Source organism: Schistocerca gregaria, chromosome 3, assembly GCF_023897955.1.
Source record: "Schistocerca gregaria isolate iqSchGreg1 chromosome 3, iqSchGreg1.2, whole genome shotgun sequence".
NCBI classification, from domain to species: domain Eukaryota; kingdom Metazoa; phylum Arthropoda; class Insecta; order Orthoptera; family Acrididae; genus Schistocerca; species Schistocerca gregaria.
In genome coordinates, this window is record NC_064922.1 from 756914159 (window position 1) to 756931841 (window position 17683).

At 41.4% G+C, this 17683-nt stretch overlaps 1 protein-coding gene across 7 annotated transcripts in view; it reads right to left on the bottom strand.

Annotated features, from left to right (window-relative positions):
• Nucleotides 1-17683, bottom strand: part of LOC126353938 (probable serine hydrolase) — a 178828-nt gene that overhangs the window by 75012 nt on the left and 86133 nt on the right. For 4 of the 7 annotated variants that reach the window (XM_050003217.1, XM_050003215.1, XM_050003212.1 and 1 more), the window contains one exon: nucleotides 8276-8438. The gene's annotated coding sequence lies outside the window, so the exon portion shown is untranslated. Of the gene's footprint in view, nucleotides 1-8275; nucleotides 8439-12397; nucleotides 12534-17683 lie in introns of all 7 variants that reach the window. The other 3 variants (XM_050003216.1, XM_050003214.1, XM_050003213.1) reach the window with 1 other exon arrangement.

Genomic DNA, 17683 nt, shown 5'->3' on the forward strand with positions numbered 1-17683 from the left:
CCCTATTCCTGTCAATTGTTCCCTTATGCTCTCCCTGAAACTCTGTACAACCTCTGGTTCTTTCAGTTTATCCAGGTCCCATCTCCTTAATTTCCCACATTTTTGCAGTTTCTTCAGTTTTAATCTACGTAAAGCTGCATGTCCTCGGGAAAAATTACGGCTGTAGTTTCCCCTTGCTTTCAGCCGTTCGCAGTACCAGCACAGCAACGCCGTTTTGGTTAATGTTGCAAGGCCAGATCAGTCAATCATCCAGACTGTTGCCCCTGCAACTACTGAAAAGGCTGCTGCCCCTCTTCAGGAACCACACGTTTGTCTGGCCTCTCAACAGATACCCCTCCGTTGTGGTTGCACCTACGGTACGGCCATCTGTATCGCTAAGGCTCGCAAGCCTCCCCACCAACGGCAAGGTCCATGGTTCATGGGGGGGGGATGATTTAGCTATGATAATGAAATTGGGGAAACATGCTGTTACATGATTGGCCAGTGTTGAAGTTACTGTAAAATACTTCGTGCTATCAGCTGTGATGTTTATTATTTGAGTACATCGACGGTGTCTTTTCCATCCCATCCACGCACTGGTTACCACATAATAATTGACTGATATGGCTTGTTTGAGTTGGGGAAAAAGTTTTCGTGGATGGACAGAAACTTCTGGGGTTGTTAGCAGCGAAACAGTGATCGCATACATGAGTGGAATATGAGGAAACAGTCGAAAGGGAACGCAGAGTCGTCAGTGTGAGAGATGAGTCTAAGTGTAGAGCCTCTGAATGACATTTGGACTGTAATTTGGAGACCTACGCCAACTCCGTAAAACTCTTCCAGTTTGCTTATATTGTAACCGTCTTTTATTTAAAATCATCTATGTTATGCTATCAGCCGTAAGAATATGATTTACAACGTGCAACGTCTAGTTTACTGTGAACGGCCGTGGATCAGAACTTCTTAATGTCAGTTCAGAACCTGGCACTGGCCTCGAAGTCATGGCAGAAAAAAAACGACATGTTTGCATTGAACAAAAGCGTGATAGAAAACAGTGTTTGAAACAAGTAAACAGGATTAGAGGGATACGATCATTGGCCTAGAGTATAGCTGGTCAAACTTTAAAGTGGCCTCTCCAACGCCTGTATATTTAATAGGCGGAAGTAGCAGTAGCAGTTCGAGGAGTAAATTCGGTGAGGGACTAGGTAAGCCGTTAGGAATGCTTGGATGGCTGCATGCTGCGGTATTCTGGGGGAGAATTGCGAAATATCTTTCCCTGCGCCGGAGCCCCACCACGGCTTTGCGTAATTGCGTCAGCATCGGTGTCTACGTGGCTTCTAAATCGGTTGAGCTTTTATAGTTCTTAATTTTTCTCTGTTTGGGGGAAGAGAATAACGATGATAGCATGTTGGGGTGATTGATTTGAATGGACACGGATCTGTAGTACTTGTATGACGTTTGAAGATTTATAAGATTGCGTGCAATTCTATCGAATGGTCAAAACATGCTCCTGGCGCACTAACTGAGGTTGCTCTGTTTCTACACGGGTTGACTTCTGCTCAGTTCTGACTTGAAATGGAACGAACACATGCGCGGAGCTGTAGAAAAGGGAGCAGCTGGAGGATGTGTAGGGACTGGCTAAAACCAGGTTGTAACTTTACTGTAGCAGACAGGTTCGAGGAAGGTGACGCATTGCGAGATATGAGAGTGTCAGAAATATGACTGAGTAGTGGTTGTAATCATCAAAGTAATTGTCAGTAGGATCCAACAAAGGTATGTGCTTGAATGGAAAGTGCTGTTTCCACATCTCAGACATCATTTCTGAGAAGCTAGTGTACATTTCCTTATGACGTCAATCGGCACATCATCTACTACTACTGTTTGTGTTCCTTGTCAAGCAGTCATCGCCTATAGCTCTGTAGATGTATAGGAGAACCTCTGACATGGTATCAAGACAGAATATGCTAGATATACTACAGAAATATCTGGTTGGGGCGGTGTGAGGGAATCGCAAATACCGCTTAAATACTACTTCCTTAGCCGAACCACTTTCAAAATGCGGTAATTTTATCCCGAGGGTGCATTGTGGGCTTACACATTCCTACAATCACTGTCATGGTATTTGTCCGGAAAAAACCAACTCATTGAGAGGTAATGTCGTATCTAGATTCATAAAGCAGGTACACCTTTTAACCTGGATACTTGTGTGCACCTGCAGAACCAAAATCGCTTGGGACAGTAACGTGGGGTAGTGGCGATTGGCTTTTTGCTTAATATCTGGCCGATTACGTCTCTCTTTCTAAGACACAGTGGTAGGACTTGCAAGAAAAACATAAGAGACATGCCCACCCATCGTTGATTTTCGGTCAGTATTATTTCGTATTGTAGGCCATCAGTTATTGACGAAGTATTATACTTAGTAGTAGTGGTGGGTGGGTGATATGTTCACATTTGAGCAGCAGGTTTATAGGAACGGAAATGACTATGTCCAGTCGTAAGGATGGTATGGATTTGACTTGGAGTACTGTGATAGCGTAGGGAAGAGTATGTCAAGTCATAAGAAAGGTAGTGATATTTCTTTTTCCAGATTAGCTGCCAACAGCAGGGTGTATTTCCTATACTTCGCTCATTGTCGAATGCCGTTCAATCGAGACAGGGATCATAGTATTTAATTGTAAGTATAATAGTAAAACAAATATGTGATCGGTTTTCGTGAATAATTCCGTATATGTATGGCTTGAGGTGGGGATGGTTCACATTTCCCGTTAACGGCAGCAGCTGTCCGAATGCAGAGGCCTGTTGGAGTGTAGGACTGTATGTGAGTTAACTTTACCATCCTCTAGACGACCGAATAACGAACTAATACTTAGTATGTGTTGGGCTGCTTTAGTGATCAAGTGGAAATTTGAGAAAATTGTGTATGGAAGTGCGTTTACGCTAGACTGTTAGTCCCTCCCATGTAAACTGTTTGGTTGACTGCTTCTGCACATTTCACGCCATTATTTAGTTGAGAGAAGATCGATTGTGGTGTGTGCGTCTGGCATGTGGAAGACACATTTGCCTGTTCTCTAGATATGGGAAAGACCTTTGTTGGCATGTAAATTATAGGGATGATTTGGAATCTGTTACATCACCGACATCAGTATACGAGAGTGGAAATATCAGTTTCCTCTATATGTTTCTAGTTACTCGCGCCTCGCTAAAGTTTGGGGTTTGCAGAGAAATAATTTCCATTCTATATCTTGGTAATTATGTTGCACTAGCAATTGGTGGGATGCTGCCTAGTGTTTGATATCGAGAAGTAACGCGGAAATGGTATAATATTATGGTGAACCACGCGAAAATATGTGTGTTCTTGTAATACCAGAGTCTGGAGATGTCTGTAGAAAAGCGAGCAGGTTCGGAGCAGAAACAGTAACGCGTTTGTGCCGAGGGGAAACGATCTCGAATTTGTAGAAGAGTACTGAAAGCGAATTCGGCCCCCTGATGGTGCTTTGATGTAAAAGGGATGATTTTGTTTGGCGCTGAATGGCACGTCTGTCGAAAGAAAGAGAAGGCTGATGGTGCTTCCCTAGGACTGGGGAACATGGTGACATATATCCTGTGTGAGTGTAGGCATAGCATAATTTTTTCGGGTGCTGTACAGATATAAAATATAACTAACTGCACTGTAGTGTAAAATGTGTATAAATTGTATTGTAAAGTTAGTGTGGCCTACGTTGTGTAAAATATGTATACAGGATGCTACAAAAAGGTGCGTCCAAACTTTCAGGAAACATTCCTCACACACAAAGAAAGAAAATGTGTTATGTGGACATGTGTCCGGAAACGCTTACTTTCCATGTTAGAGCTCATTTTATTACTTCTCTTCAAATCACATAAATCATGGAATGGAAACACACAGAAACAGAACGTGCCAACGTGACTTCAAACACTTTGTTACAGGAAATGTTCAAAAAGTTCTCCATTAGCGAGGATACATGCATCCACCCTCCGTCGCATGGAATCCCTGATGCGCTGATGCAGCCCTGGAGAATAGCGTATTGTATCACAGCCGTCCACAATATGAGCACGAGGAGTCTCTACATTTGGTACCGGGGTTGCGTAGACAAGAGCTTTCAAATGCCCCCATAAATGAAAGAGGCCATTGAATTGGTCCGCCTCTACCAATCCATCGGTCACCGAATCTGTTGTTGAGAAGCGTACGAACACTTCGACTGAAATGTGCAGGAGCTCCATCGTGCAAGAACATGTTGTGTCGTACTTTTAAAGGCACATATTCTAGCAGCACAGGTAGAGTATCCCGAATGAAATCATGATAACGTGCTCCATTGAGCGTAGGTGGTAGAACATGGGGCCCAATCAAGACATCACCAACAATGCCTGCCCAAACGTTCACAGAAAATCTGTGTTGATGACGTTATTGCACAATTGCGTGCGGATTCTCGTCAGCCCACACATGTTGATTGTGAAAATTTACAATTTGATCACGTTGGAGTGAAGCCTCATCCGTAAAGAGAACATTTGCACTGAAAGGAGGATTGACACATTGTTGGATGAACCATTCGCAGAAGTGTACCCGTGGAGGCCAATCAGCTGCTGATAGTGCCTGCACACGCTGTACATGATACGGAAACAACTGGTTCTCCCGTAGCACTCTCCATACAGTGACGTGGTCAACGCTACCTTGTACAGCAGCAACTTCTGTGACGCTGACATTAGGGTTCTCGTCAACTGCACGAAGAATTGCCTCGTCCATTGCAGATGTCCTCGTCGTTCTGGGTCTTCCCCAGTCGCGAGTCATAGGCTGGAATGTTCCGTGCTCCCTAAGACGCCGATCAGTTGCTTCGAACGTCTTCCTGCCGGGACACCTTCGTTCTGGAAATCTGTCTCGATACAAACGTACTGCGCCACGGCTATTGCCCCGTGCTAATCCATACATCAAATGGGCATCTGCAAACTCCGCATTTGTAAACATTGCACTGACTGCAAAACTACGTTCGTGATGAACACTAACCTGTTGACGCTACGTACTGATGTGCTTGATGCTAGTACTGTAGAGCAATGAGTCGCATGTCAACACAAGCACCGAAGTCAACATTATCTTCCTTCAATTGGGCCAACTGGCGGTGAATCGAGGAAGTACAGTACATACTGATGAAACTAAAATGAGCTCTAACATGGAAATTAAGCGTTTCCGGACACATGTCCACATAACATCTTTTCTTTATTTGTGTGTGAGGAATGTTTCCTGAAAGTTTGGGCGTACCTTTTTGTAACACCCTGTATATTGCATTGTAAAGTGTTATTATGGTTTATATTATGGCCTGACTAGGGACGATGACTATGTGTCCTATATTAAGAGTGTTTCCGTATTTGACGATATGCATGGCAGTTTGTATGAATTAATTGTCACTACAATATGGCGATCTGTGTAAAATAACTGCTGAAAGTCACGTCTGCAGAAGGAAAAAAGGCGGGCAGTGCGTAGATATCGGTGGTATAAGTAATTCGATGGGTAAAGTCGATAAGAGCCAATCATAATGCTCAATTCATTGGCATCCTTTGTGCAGGGATATAGGAGCCTCGACATAGCAGACGGAATGTTTATGTGTGTTGAAAGCGGGAAGGGTGACGTGATGGATTTGGAGACCACTTTAGATCCACGAGGAACGCTACTTTCGGTGTTATTCCGCGCTATTTTCGTAAACCGGTTCTGTTAAGGCAAGAATTTTCGTTCATTCAAGCTGGGAATTCAAGAAAGCGAGTTTTAACTATTTCTTGGAGACTATACAATTCTCGAGAGGTCGACTTGGCTCTTATTTTTTTTCTTTTTTTTATGCAAAGCCATGTGTCGTAAGAATAAGATTGAGAAGGTTTTAGATGGCGAGTCACCATGCAGACGTTTTGCGGCGAGGTGAGAGGCACGCTGGGTAGTTAAGTATGGTAAAACACGTGTGTCATGCCGCGCTAGGAACAATGGGCCCTGTGCTATTCTGTCATTGGCGGTAAAGACATGTGTCTCGTGTGAACATGCCTTGGAATTCTGTGACGTCAGTATAACCGTGGCTATATACACGAAAAAAGAGGCAGGCAACCTTGCACCTGCATTCGGCGGCAGCTCGTGGATGTGACGCTGGATGCAGTCCTGAACGGACGTCTGTGTGTGCTTGACAGCCGACGGCTGCGTCCCTTCGCAGGGAGTGTGGCGCGCGTTGAATGCATGTCTTTGTTGTAATATATTGGGAGTGGGCCTGTAGGCTGTGCTCTGCGCTATTTGAACAGTTTAAGAGTTGATTTCTTGTCTGCACATCTGTGTACTGCATTATTTAGGGACAGTTTACAGGACTATACAGAAATTATTTCGGAAAACTAGGAGTTGTTTGCGTGTCTGCGGACTGTGTATTGTGACGTGGAATCACATGACTAATGCAGTAGCCAATAGGAGAGGGGGTGGTACATCATGAAAGAATGGGAAAATGTGGAACTTCTCATTTGATCATTGAATATCGAATTGGTACATTCAGTTATTGAATATGATTAACATTGAAATGGAATTAAGTACTTAGGTAATTGATACGTTAGATCCACGATGTGGATGTCACATGTGTTCAGTTACATTCGTTAGGATATTACCATAAGGCTATGCGTAGCACGAGTATGAACATGTGGGCTAGAGACTGTGATGTCACCAGTCACGAGCTAGGTGGCTGTACACGTGAGAGAAAAGGAGACGATCTTGGATTACATAATGGGATTGTGCAGTGTCTGTGCCTTAGAGCACATGGTGAACAAAATGTATGCAGCCATCTTGAATAACGGTACTTGCGTCATCACCTGACGTCATGGTAGTGCTCTCCGACAACAATGAAATGTAGTAAGTCAGTTGGGCTCTGGACCTGGGTGTCGTCATCTTGGATTATGTCACAGATGAGAGCGCGCTCTGGTGGTGGTGATGTTTACTAAGTAAGTTGGAGTCCGGACCTTGTGGTGAACACACATGCATGAAATTGTTTAAATAAAAACTTATGTCCAAGTGCTTTTTTCCCACAAATACTTAGGAGTAGGTGCAGTCAGTCGACTGTGGTTAGTACAAGTGTCCTTTCTTTTGCGCCATTTTCTTAGCTTAGTAGAGATATGTGAATTGACCTTTGCATTCCACCAAAATTCAACCCAGTTAGTAGGAAGGGGTGGCGGTCGGCATACTTAGATTAGTGGAGGTAGGCCAAGAGAGCTATCTTACCTCGATTTCATTAGCTTAGTAGAGATAACCAGGGTGTGGTAGGTTATCCTCTTGGAATTCAAACTTGGCACCTGTTTCTTAGGAGGAGGTGGCGGTCGGATGACTTAGGTTAGTGCAAGTGGCCTATCTTCGCGCAATTTTCTTAGGTTGGTAGCGAAACCTCAAGTGACATTTGTTTACCGCAAAAATTCAAACTTGGCGGCAGTTCGTAGGAAGAAGTGGCGGTCGGGTGACTTAGGTTAGTGGAGGTAGGCCAAGTGAGCTATCTTCCCTCGATTTTCTTTGCTTAGTAGAGATAACTATGGTGTGATTCATTATCCTGTTGGATTTTGAACTTGCAGCCATTTTTTGGGGGAGGGGGGTGTATCACTTTCTTACCAAAATTCAAACTTCCCACCAAAATCCGACAACTTGAATGACGTCACAGCCGCCATATTGGGTGACGTCATCGCCGCCATTTTGAATAATGGTTCTTTGGGGTGATAGCGCCCTTGTCCCAATACTAACGACAATCCACGATGCCTAGAGTCCATAACAGTTGTTCCAGATGCTCACTCACTATTGGATAACTCAATAACTGATAAAGATGAAAAGTGGTCAAGTCAAAAAATTCCCCTCTATCCTGTAACCTTGATAGAAAATGCAAAGCGCTAAGAACAGGATCAGTTGAACCTAGTGATAACGTACTTGACTCCCGTAGTAATTAAGTGTTTGCCAACTTAGCGAAAATATCAGTATCTTTCATAGAAGGAATAGAAGGTGCCTTGCTTGCAACTTATCCTAAGGTAGGCTGAGACAATTTCCCACCCATGGCACCTCTTCCACATACTGACATTGCCTGGGTACGTCCTAATAATGCGTTTAACTGTACAGACAATTTTTTACACTGGGTGTTGGATGGGTTAATGGTACACAGATCCTGTGCCCTACCAATGTAATGTGTAATCTCACTCTATTAATCTGTGACTGTGACGGCTCACTGAATTCAAAGAAGGTAACTATTGGCTGTAACTCGCCTAGTGCACACTTAATTGTGGATACAGCGTCACTCACCTCGCTTTCCTCCAGCTGCGGCGGTACAACGGGAAGGTCAACAACTTCCCACAACCACCGGAACTAATTCGGCCACACTGCCAGATGTACCTGTACACTTACTTTGTACAATAGTTACTTCTTCCGCAACTCCGACATCCCAATCGCCTCTCAGGCTGTCATGCTGAAACAACACAACACCAAAGTACTAATGGCATTACAAAATATAACAGTTCAATCTTAGTGAACTGTCATTATATATATATATATATATATATATATATATATATATATATATATATATATATATATATATATATATATATATACTTTGTACCACCCCCATGTCCAGACGCCACGACCACGATCTCTTCTAACCATAGTGTAACATAGCATTAAGTGGAAGGGCTAGGCGTGAGGAGGTAGGCGTAATACAACAGTTCTAAGCATAATTTTATTCTAACTAACCATCCAATACTTTGCACAGTTCCCCACAGTCGTTTAATGAACAAAGTAAGAGCATACGGACTATCAGATCAATTGTGTGATTGGATTGAGGAGTTCCTAGATAACAGAACGCAGCACGTCATTCTCAATGGAGAGAAGTCTTCCGAAGTAAGAGTGATTTCAGGTGTGCCGCAGGGGAGTGTCATAGGACCGTTGCTATTCACAATATACATAAATGACCTGGTGGATGACATCGGAAGTTCACTGAGGCTTTTTGCAGATGATGCTGTGGTGTATCGAGAGTTTGCAACAATGGAAAATTGTACTGAAATGCAGGAGGATCTGCAGCGAATTGACGCATGGTGCACGGAATGGCAATTGAATCTCAATGTAGACAAGTGTAATGTGATGCGAATACATAGAAAGATAGGTCCCTTATCATTTAGCTACAAAATAGCAGGTCAGCAACTGGAAGCAGTTAATTCCATAAATTATCTGGGAGTACGCATTAGCAGTGATTTAAAATGGAATGATCATATAAAGTTGATCGTCGGTAAAGCAGATGCCAGACTGAGATTCATTGGAAGAATCCTAAGGAAATGCAATCCGACAACAAAGGAAGTAGGTTACAGTACGCTTGTTCGCCCAATGCTTGAATACTGCTCAGCAGTGTGGGATCCGCACCAGGTAGGGTTGATAGAAGAGATAGAGAAGATCCAACGGAGAGCAGCGCGCTTCGTTACAGGATCATAATTGCGAAAGCGTTACGGAGATGATAGATAAACTCCAGTGGAAGACTCTGCAGGAGAGACGCTCAGTAGCTCGGTACGGGCTTTTGTTAAAGTTTCGAGAACATACCTTCACCGAAGAGTCAAGCAGTATATTGCTCCCTCCTACGTATATCTCGCGAAGAGACCATGAGGATAAAATCAGAGAGATTAGAGCCCACACAGAAGCATACCGACAATCCTTCTTTCCACGTACAATACGAGACTGGAATAGAAGGGAGAACCGATAGAGGTACTCAGGGTACCCTCCGCCACACACCGTTAGGTGGCTTGCGGAGTACGGATGTAGATGTAGATGTAGATCCAGTAACATCCACTGATACTCTTAACTCCATACTTTTAAAAACACGAAATAATAGTTTTATAACAATATGCAAAAAAGTCATACAATGAAACGTTTAATTTAATTTAATGTGGTACCTTGCCCAAGAAAAACTTTACAACCAGAAGTGAATACAACACATGCTCTCATCCTATCAAAATTACTGCAGTTCCTTATTCATCCATCTTTGCTCAATGCAAACAGTGACAAAAGATAACAACTATCAGAATTTGTCTGTGGAAGTGATACGAAAATAACCATCTGAATATAGTACATATGAGTAGCATGACAAGTTTTCAGACTCCCCCTCCCGCATAGTACACTCCCAGTATTCAGACCCCTGGGCTCTGACTGCTCCAATCATCACAGCTCACTATAACTAAAAAAGGTTAATGATAGGTGCTATCCATGGTGTAACCGATACCAAACAAGGATATTTTCTGTCCAGAATACTTCGTGTGAAAGGTTGGCTCAGTATGAGGCTCTGCTCTTCTCTCTCGCTCCCTGGTTTCAACCGTTCTCTCAGTAGCTGACTCCTGCCGTCCCTCATGACAGTCAGCAGAGGGCGACTGTAGTACATCCAAAGATGTGTAACACTAAGGTCTTTGAAGGTAAATAAAGGTCACAAAGGTGGCATGAACGTTCATTTGCAGAAGGTGTTTGAAGTGATGGTCATTGGTATCAATGCTATGCTGCAATCTTTTTATAATGGATTGAGTGGTATTCCTTATCACTTCGGCACTTATCGAAGCACATGCTCTGACAATTCTCTCTCGCATATCTTCACGAGTAGTTAGAACGTCTTTATAAACAATGTTTTTTGCGAATCCCCATAAGAAAAATATCCAGAGGCTTCAAGTCAGGCAAACGAGCTGGTCACTACACGTCTCCTATGTGTCCAGTCCAACGATTTGGGAGTTGTCTCTGCAACTCATTTCTAGTCATCAGTGAAAAATGTGCTGGACACCCATCGTGTTTATACCACTTCCTGTTCCTTGTTCCTAAAGGTATTTCTTCCAATAGCAGACCTAATGTTTCTTGCAGGAATGTGGTGTACTTCCTACTGTTAAGATTTCCTTAGACAAAACAGGAGGCTATAATTCTGTCCTCCAGAATCCCACACCACACATTCACCGACCACAGTTTTTGGTGTGCAGCTTGCCGCAGCCAACATGGATTTTCAATTACCCAATAATGCATGTTATGCAAATTAACATTTCCATGGTTTGTGAATGCAGCCTTGTGAATAAATAAAATCAAATTAAGACATGTGTCATCCCTCTGAATTTGAAGTTGAGCCATTGGCAGAATTCAATTCAATGCATACAATCCATGCCAGTTAATTCTTGGCGGAGACTGATACGTTAAGGATGACATTTATGGCGATGCAGAACACGAACAACACTACTCTGGGTCATACCAGAGTCCCTTGAGATTTGATGTGAACCAACACAGGCATCTCGAACCACAGTGGCAAGAGTACCAGCGTCCGTTTCCTCGTTAGTAACTTTCCTTTGCTGGATATGTTTCTGATGCATTATAGATCCAGTTGTTCTCAATTTATCATACACATATTTAAATGTACGACATGTATGGTGAGTATGTTGAGGATGCCATTCTCCATAAATGAGAAGCATATACACTTGTTCTTCGAAGGAATAAATCATTCAGATTGGCTTGCTTCAACCTTACTAGTCTTGATAATGATGATGATGATGAAGTTCCATACTCCTTGACAGACCGTAGGGGAATGACGCGGAAGACCTGCACTGCTGTACTAGGCAAGGTCCTAATGGAGGTGGTTTGCCATTGCCTTCCTCTGACCGTAATGGGGATGAATGATGATGATGAAGACGACGCAACAACACCCAGTCATCTCGAAGCAGGTGAAAATACCTGACCCCACCAGGAATCCAACCCGGACCCCATATTCGGGAAGCGAAAACACTACCGTGCGACCAGGAGCTGCGGGCATACTAGTTTTGCCATTCCTATTAGTGTTCTATTGCGAAACCATTGAATGGTGTTGACATGTCAATGGCACGTTAGATGGATACGTTGTATTTGTCGAATATTTACTATATACGAGATAGAATTGTCAGAGCATGTGCTTCTATAAGTGCTGAAGTGATACAGAATACCAGTCAATCCATGACAAGAAGATAGCAGCATATTAATGATACTAATGGGTATCACTTCGAACATCTTCTGTAAATGGACGTTCGTGCCACCTTTGTGGCCTTCGTTGACCTTCAATGACCTTACTGTTACACATCACTGGATTCGTCTCGATACCCGCTATAAGAAAATAAGAACCAAACTATAGCATCCCATTTACAAAAACAAAGTTGGCCTCTATATCTCTGACACGACCCCACCTAGCAACAAACAACCAACATTATATATATATATATATATATATATATATATATATATATATATATATATATATATATCCCTCAACACTTCTTCAATAAGTAGTCATAGACTTGTGAGTAACACTATGATCTGTTTCCATACTTTGATATAATAGACCTTTCCAAGGTGATACAACTCAAATGACAGACTATTTAATCTTCAATTGACCTTGTTTTTAGACATTCGTTAATGCTGATCCAAGGAAGGCTTCTGGTCGATGTATTCTTTAGACTGACGTATAGCATTGAGGTCTCTTTGCTCCACCTGTGCTGACTTCAAAGCATTGGTCACTGTACCCACAACACTGCAAACAGGAATGATAAAATAGAGGCTGGAGCATAAAGTAACACATGTTAAATAAATATATCGCTGATTTACAAAATTTAAATTATGTAAGTTTGCCTGAGATGCACAAATTGGCGCTATTCATTGCACACACACACACACACACACACACACACACACACACACACACACACACACACGAATTTTACACCATGTTAAAGAAATATTTTCTGTAACAGCAGCAAAAATTACATTATTGTGTAACTTACATTATTACCAACACCAAAAAGACGCTAGGATTTAAAGTTCTATCTCATCAATGAATTTTACCTTTCTCTGTTTCATACAGAACTAACCAAGAATTATGGCAAATACTGTACCTGTCATCTAACATGAGCTCACACACAGCATCAAAAAGGATACATGTTGCTATATTTCAACATCTGTATTAATTACAAAAAAATTATGAAAGGCTTAAAATTCTGCCTCGTCAGTGTAGGTACTGAATCATCAGCAACAGCAAGAAAAATTACATTCAGATGTAACTTACAATGTTTCTAGTACCAAAAACATATAAGCACCTAAAGTTTCTCCCTCTCTCAATGTGATGGTTACTTTCAGTAGCAGTACAAAGGACATGTGACTAAAAGAACATGTTTAGCAAAGCAGGTGACATTTGATTTTAGGCCTAAATTAGGCTGTGTGCAAAAACGAGCTTTTGAGGAAGGCTGCAACATTTATCGATCCAAACAGTGGGGCCACAGACCTCTGAAATAATAATAAAATTTAATTGTGATGCTCTAGAATATAAGGTGCAAACAAACGATGTTGCCGAAGATAAATGAACTGACCAAACATCTTTTTAAGGGCAAAGAGCAGGGGGGAAGGAGGCACATTGACAACATCTTTAATTTGTTGCACCACTTAAACTGTATATTTTCCTAATATGCAAATATAACTTCATAATGCTCTGAATAAGAGTTGTAAACGAAGAGCATGGGCAAAGAAAATCATGGACACGGTTTGCCCACTGAGAGGAAAGTTTGCTATCTCGAAAATATGATCTTTGCACCAAAATAATATTTATCAAATAGATAAAGATTGTAATTGTCAAAGCAAAACAAGTTTCTTATCATAATACACCAAATATAATTACAGATCTCTGATTGTTTATTTACAACATGTGTCATTGCAAACCGTAATTAGACATGTACATAATGTGTGTGTAGTGTAATGTTTATGTAATATGATGATGTTGATGGGAGAAGGGAGACAGTGTAACCCAGTGCCAGCACATAGCCTACTTCCCACAAATAGCCCCAAGAGCCTCACCGAGCTTAACATCCCCATCCGATGGATGCATAACCATCAACAGTGTCACATGCCCTTACTTTATGAGACACTGCGTAGAGTCTGTTGATCAGGAACTTTATACCACCACCTCCCCTCCCCTTGTTGGCCAAATACTGGCAGTGAACGTTTTTTTCACTGCCAGGTTGAAATAGTTCAAATGGCTCTGAGCACTATGGGGCTTAACAGCTGAGGTCATCAGTCCCCAAAACTTAGAACTACTTAAACCTAACTAGCCTAAGGACATCACACACATCCATGCCTGAGGCAGGATTCGAACCTGCGACCGTGGCAGTTATACGGTTCCGGACTGAAGCGCCTAGAACCGCTTGACCACTGCAGCCGCCTCACCGCCAGGGTGCAAACCGGTCTGCCCCCTGGTCGAATGCCACCACAAAAGTGTGTGTTAGTGACCTCAGCCATGAGGTCAGGTACAAATCTCTGCTTGTAAACGAAAATTCGTTCATGCACCAAAATAAAGTAATTTCTTAAAATATATAAGATTTTGAGTAGAAAACATAAATGGCATTAGTGTCATGGCTTAATTATTCCATAACATTTAGAAAATGACACATGTCTCATATTATAGCATTATACAGAAGGATTAAGTAAAACTTTGTCGGTGTTTACAGTTTCACAAATGCACCACACTTTGCAAAGCACATTGGAACCTCAAATGAAATATTTCCACATCTAAATTGTCTGTACTACTTATCAAGTACATGCATCTCACTTATTACCGCTACTGATATAACTTACAGGTTAGTTGACATGCTTAGTTCGATCTCTTTATCACACAATAAAGAAACCAAAATTTGTGAAGTGTATTACAAAACGCACATGGCACTACTGTTGATCTAACTTACAGATTAAAGTGAACTTATCAATGAGAATGTTTATATCTCCCAAGTAAATGATGTTATTGTCACATCTAAATTTGTCAGAAACTTGTCTTAGTTCAGCTAAAACCGATATCAAACCCCACCAAACATTGTAGTGACCGCCATGCTAGGGTATTAACTTTCTCTTGCAGTCGAAATGTTTGACTTTTTCCACTATTGCACAGTGGGGATTAAATAATACTTTGCATCGTAATTTTACAGTGAAATTGTAACAAATTCCTTCACTTGCTGCCATTGTTACAAGAAATTGTACCAAATTGCCTCTTACATCGCCATATCACATTAAATTGTACGTATTGTTCCATACTTCATTGATATTGCTGGAGCGTAACAGTGAGTCAATATGGTTACCACCACTACTTTGGATATTATTGGGAGGTCAATGATCGTTAATTGACGTTTGGTGACCATCATTACTCCAAATGCAATTTAACAATATTGGTCAGTTGAAAAGGTGGCTGCTATTGCCTCAAATGCAACTGAGCAGGGCAGTGATGGTCAGTTTACAGAGTCAGGGAATGATGGTTAAGCAGGAGTGTCATTATGTCCAACATTATTCGGGCAATGATGGTCAGTTGAAATGTCTTGACTACCATTGCACCAAATGCAACTGGAGCAATGATAGTCAGTTGACAAAGTCATTTCCCTTACCACAAACACAACTGGGGCAATAATGGTCAATTGACGTGGTGAATATTATTATTCTCAAAGCATAGTTTTATATAACATTTAAGGAAGATAATACATTAACAACGGATGTCAGCTATTGGATCTTAAATACTATTCTAACACTAGAAGCTTGTGAAAACATTGTAGTATCACTGCCTATACCACTTCCCTTTTATTGACTGTTGCCTCTCTGGCTAGTGTAGAGCTTAATTGTAGAGATGTGGCTTGGCTTCCAAGGTACGTATATCATGCAGTGTCAATGCAGAATCTGCAGAATGAAAGTTACAGTAATTTTGTAAAAGTAATTAAAATTCTTGTCACAGAAGTTGAGAATTTTAGGTGAATGTTGACAGTTCGCTATGGGTGACTTATTTGAGAACTATAATTCTGAAATAGTGTCATGTCATGAGAACAATTCCCAGTTGCCTCACTACAGTAATAGGACAAGTAATATGTTCTGAACAATTATCTGTGTGAGCATTAAAAGTGGGAGGAAGTGACATGTAATTGATTTGATCAAATATCAGAAGTATAGATACTTTCTGCTCAGATATTATACTGTCATATCTTTGAACACCCACGAAAGAAACAGCCATGCATATGCTTGTGAGAATAACTATGAGGCGTGTCTGGATACTAAGTACCATTTTGGACAAAAAACTCATAAATTTATGTTTTAAACCAAATTTATTTTTACAAGGAAGACCATTTCTTAAATTATTTTTCTACATAGTTGCCACTATTGTTTAGACATTTGTCATAGCCAGAAATCAACTTTTCTGTGACCTCTTCACAGAATGAAGCCACTGCTGTACACTGTTTTCTACATCGTCATCGCTGTCAAAGCGCCTCCCTCCAAAATCCCACTTCAAGTTCAGAAACAGAAGGTAGTCAGAAAATTCGAGACTGGGGCTGTATGGTGGGTGATTGAACTGCTCTGGACAAAATTATTGAATATTGTTTTGCGTGACTCTGGGAGAGTTGGGACATGCTTTGTTGTGAAACATTCCATTCCTTTTGTTTAGAACTGCCCCATTCTTGCACCTTCTGACTACCACTTCTTCTTGGACGTGAAGCAAGATTTTGGAGGAAGGAGCTTTGATGATGCAAAAGAAATGGTGTTCAGCAGTGGCTGTCTTCAATGATGGCTTCTTTATATGAAGTGGGTATAGAAAAGTTGGTTTCCCACCTTGAAAAATGTCTGGACAATGGTGGCTATTGTACAAAAATAGTTTAAGTAATGCTCTTTCTTGTACAAATAAATACTAATTTGAAAAAAATTGTGACTTTTTCCAAAATGCTACTTACTCTCCAGATTCCATCATAGTAACACCAGTCGAAGAGATTAGTATCAATTCCAAGAATTATTTCGTGTGTCTAAACTTAGAGCAGTTTGTTTTAACAGTGGATTTCATTTGTCTGTGCTCCAAATATCTGAACTGTGTGATTAACTTTATGACAGCAAATTTCAGTTCATTCCAATGGACTACAGAACCAAAAAGTCAACAAATGACTGCATTAATCATTCTGACAACATTAGTCATGAACAACCCAGCCCAAATTTGCAGTGCTTGGTTAACAGAATACATTTGAATAATATCAAAGTTGGATTTCGTTGTGTGAGCGTTCCCCAAACTCATTTACATAGCAGGAAAAAAAAAACATTTAGCTGGTTGTGGTGAACTAAGAGAACAGCTACTGGTGACGGAAACCAGGCACAAGGGTTTGGCATGTGGTAGTAAAAAATGTTACCTTCATCTCTGTATTTATGTGACTTATGCTGATTTGAAGTGTGAATGTCCAGTCAAGCTAGAAATTATTTTCCCCCCACATCTTACAGCATTTGACAGTGCGTATGTACTGTACTATAACCTGACACTGAGTGTCAGCAATAGGTTGTCAAAACTGTATTCTTATACCAGAAGGAGACGCTGTATATGGTGACTGCCATTACCCCAAAATAAATAGGGGTAATGATGCCATTGGTGGGTACCATTACATCAAAGTAATTGGAGAAATGTTGGTCAGCAGGGGGCAACAATGGTCAGTTTATAGTGTGGCGCAACGATGGTGAGTTTACAGGATGTCTGCCATTACTTCTTGGGCAATGATAATCAATTTACAGCGTGATTACCACTACCCCAGTCACAACTGGGTGGGGTAATGGTCGGTTTAGAGTGTGACTACCATTATCCCAAGCACAGTTGAGGCAATGATGGTCAGTTGACATGGTGCCCACTGTTAGTTC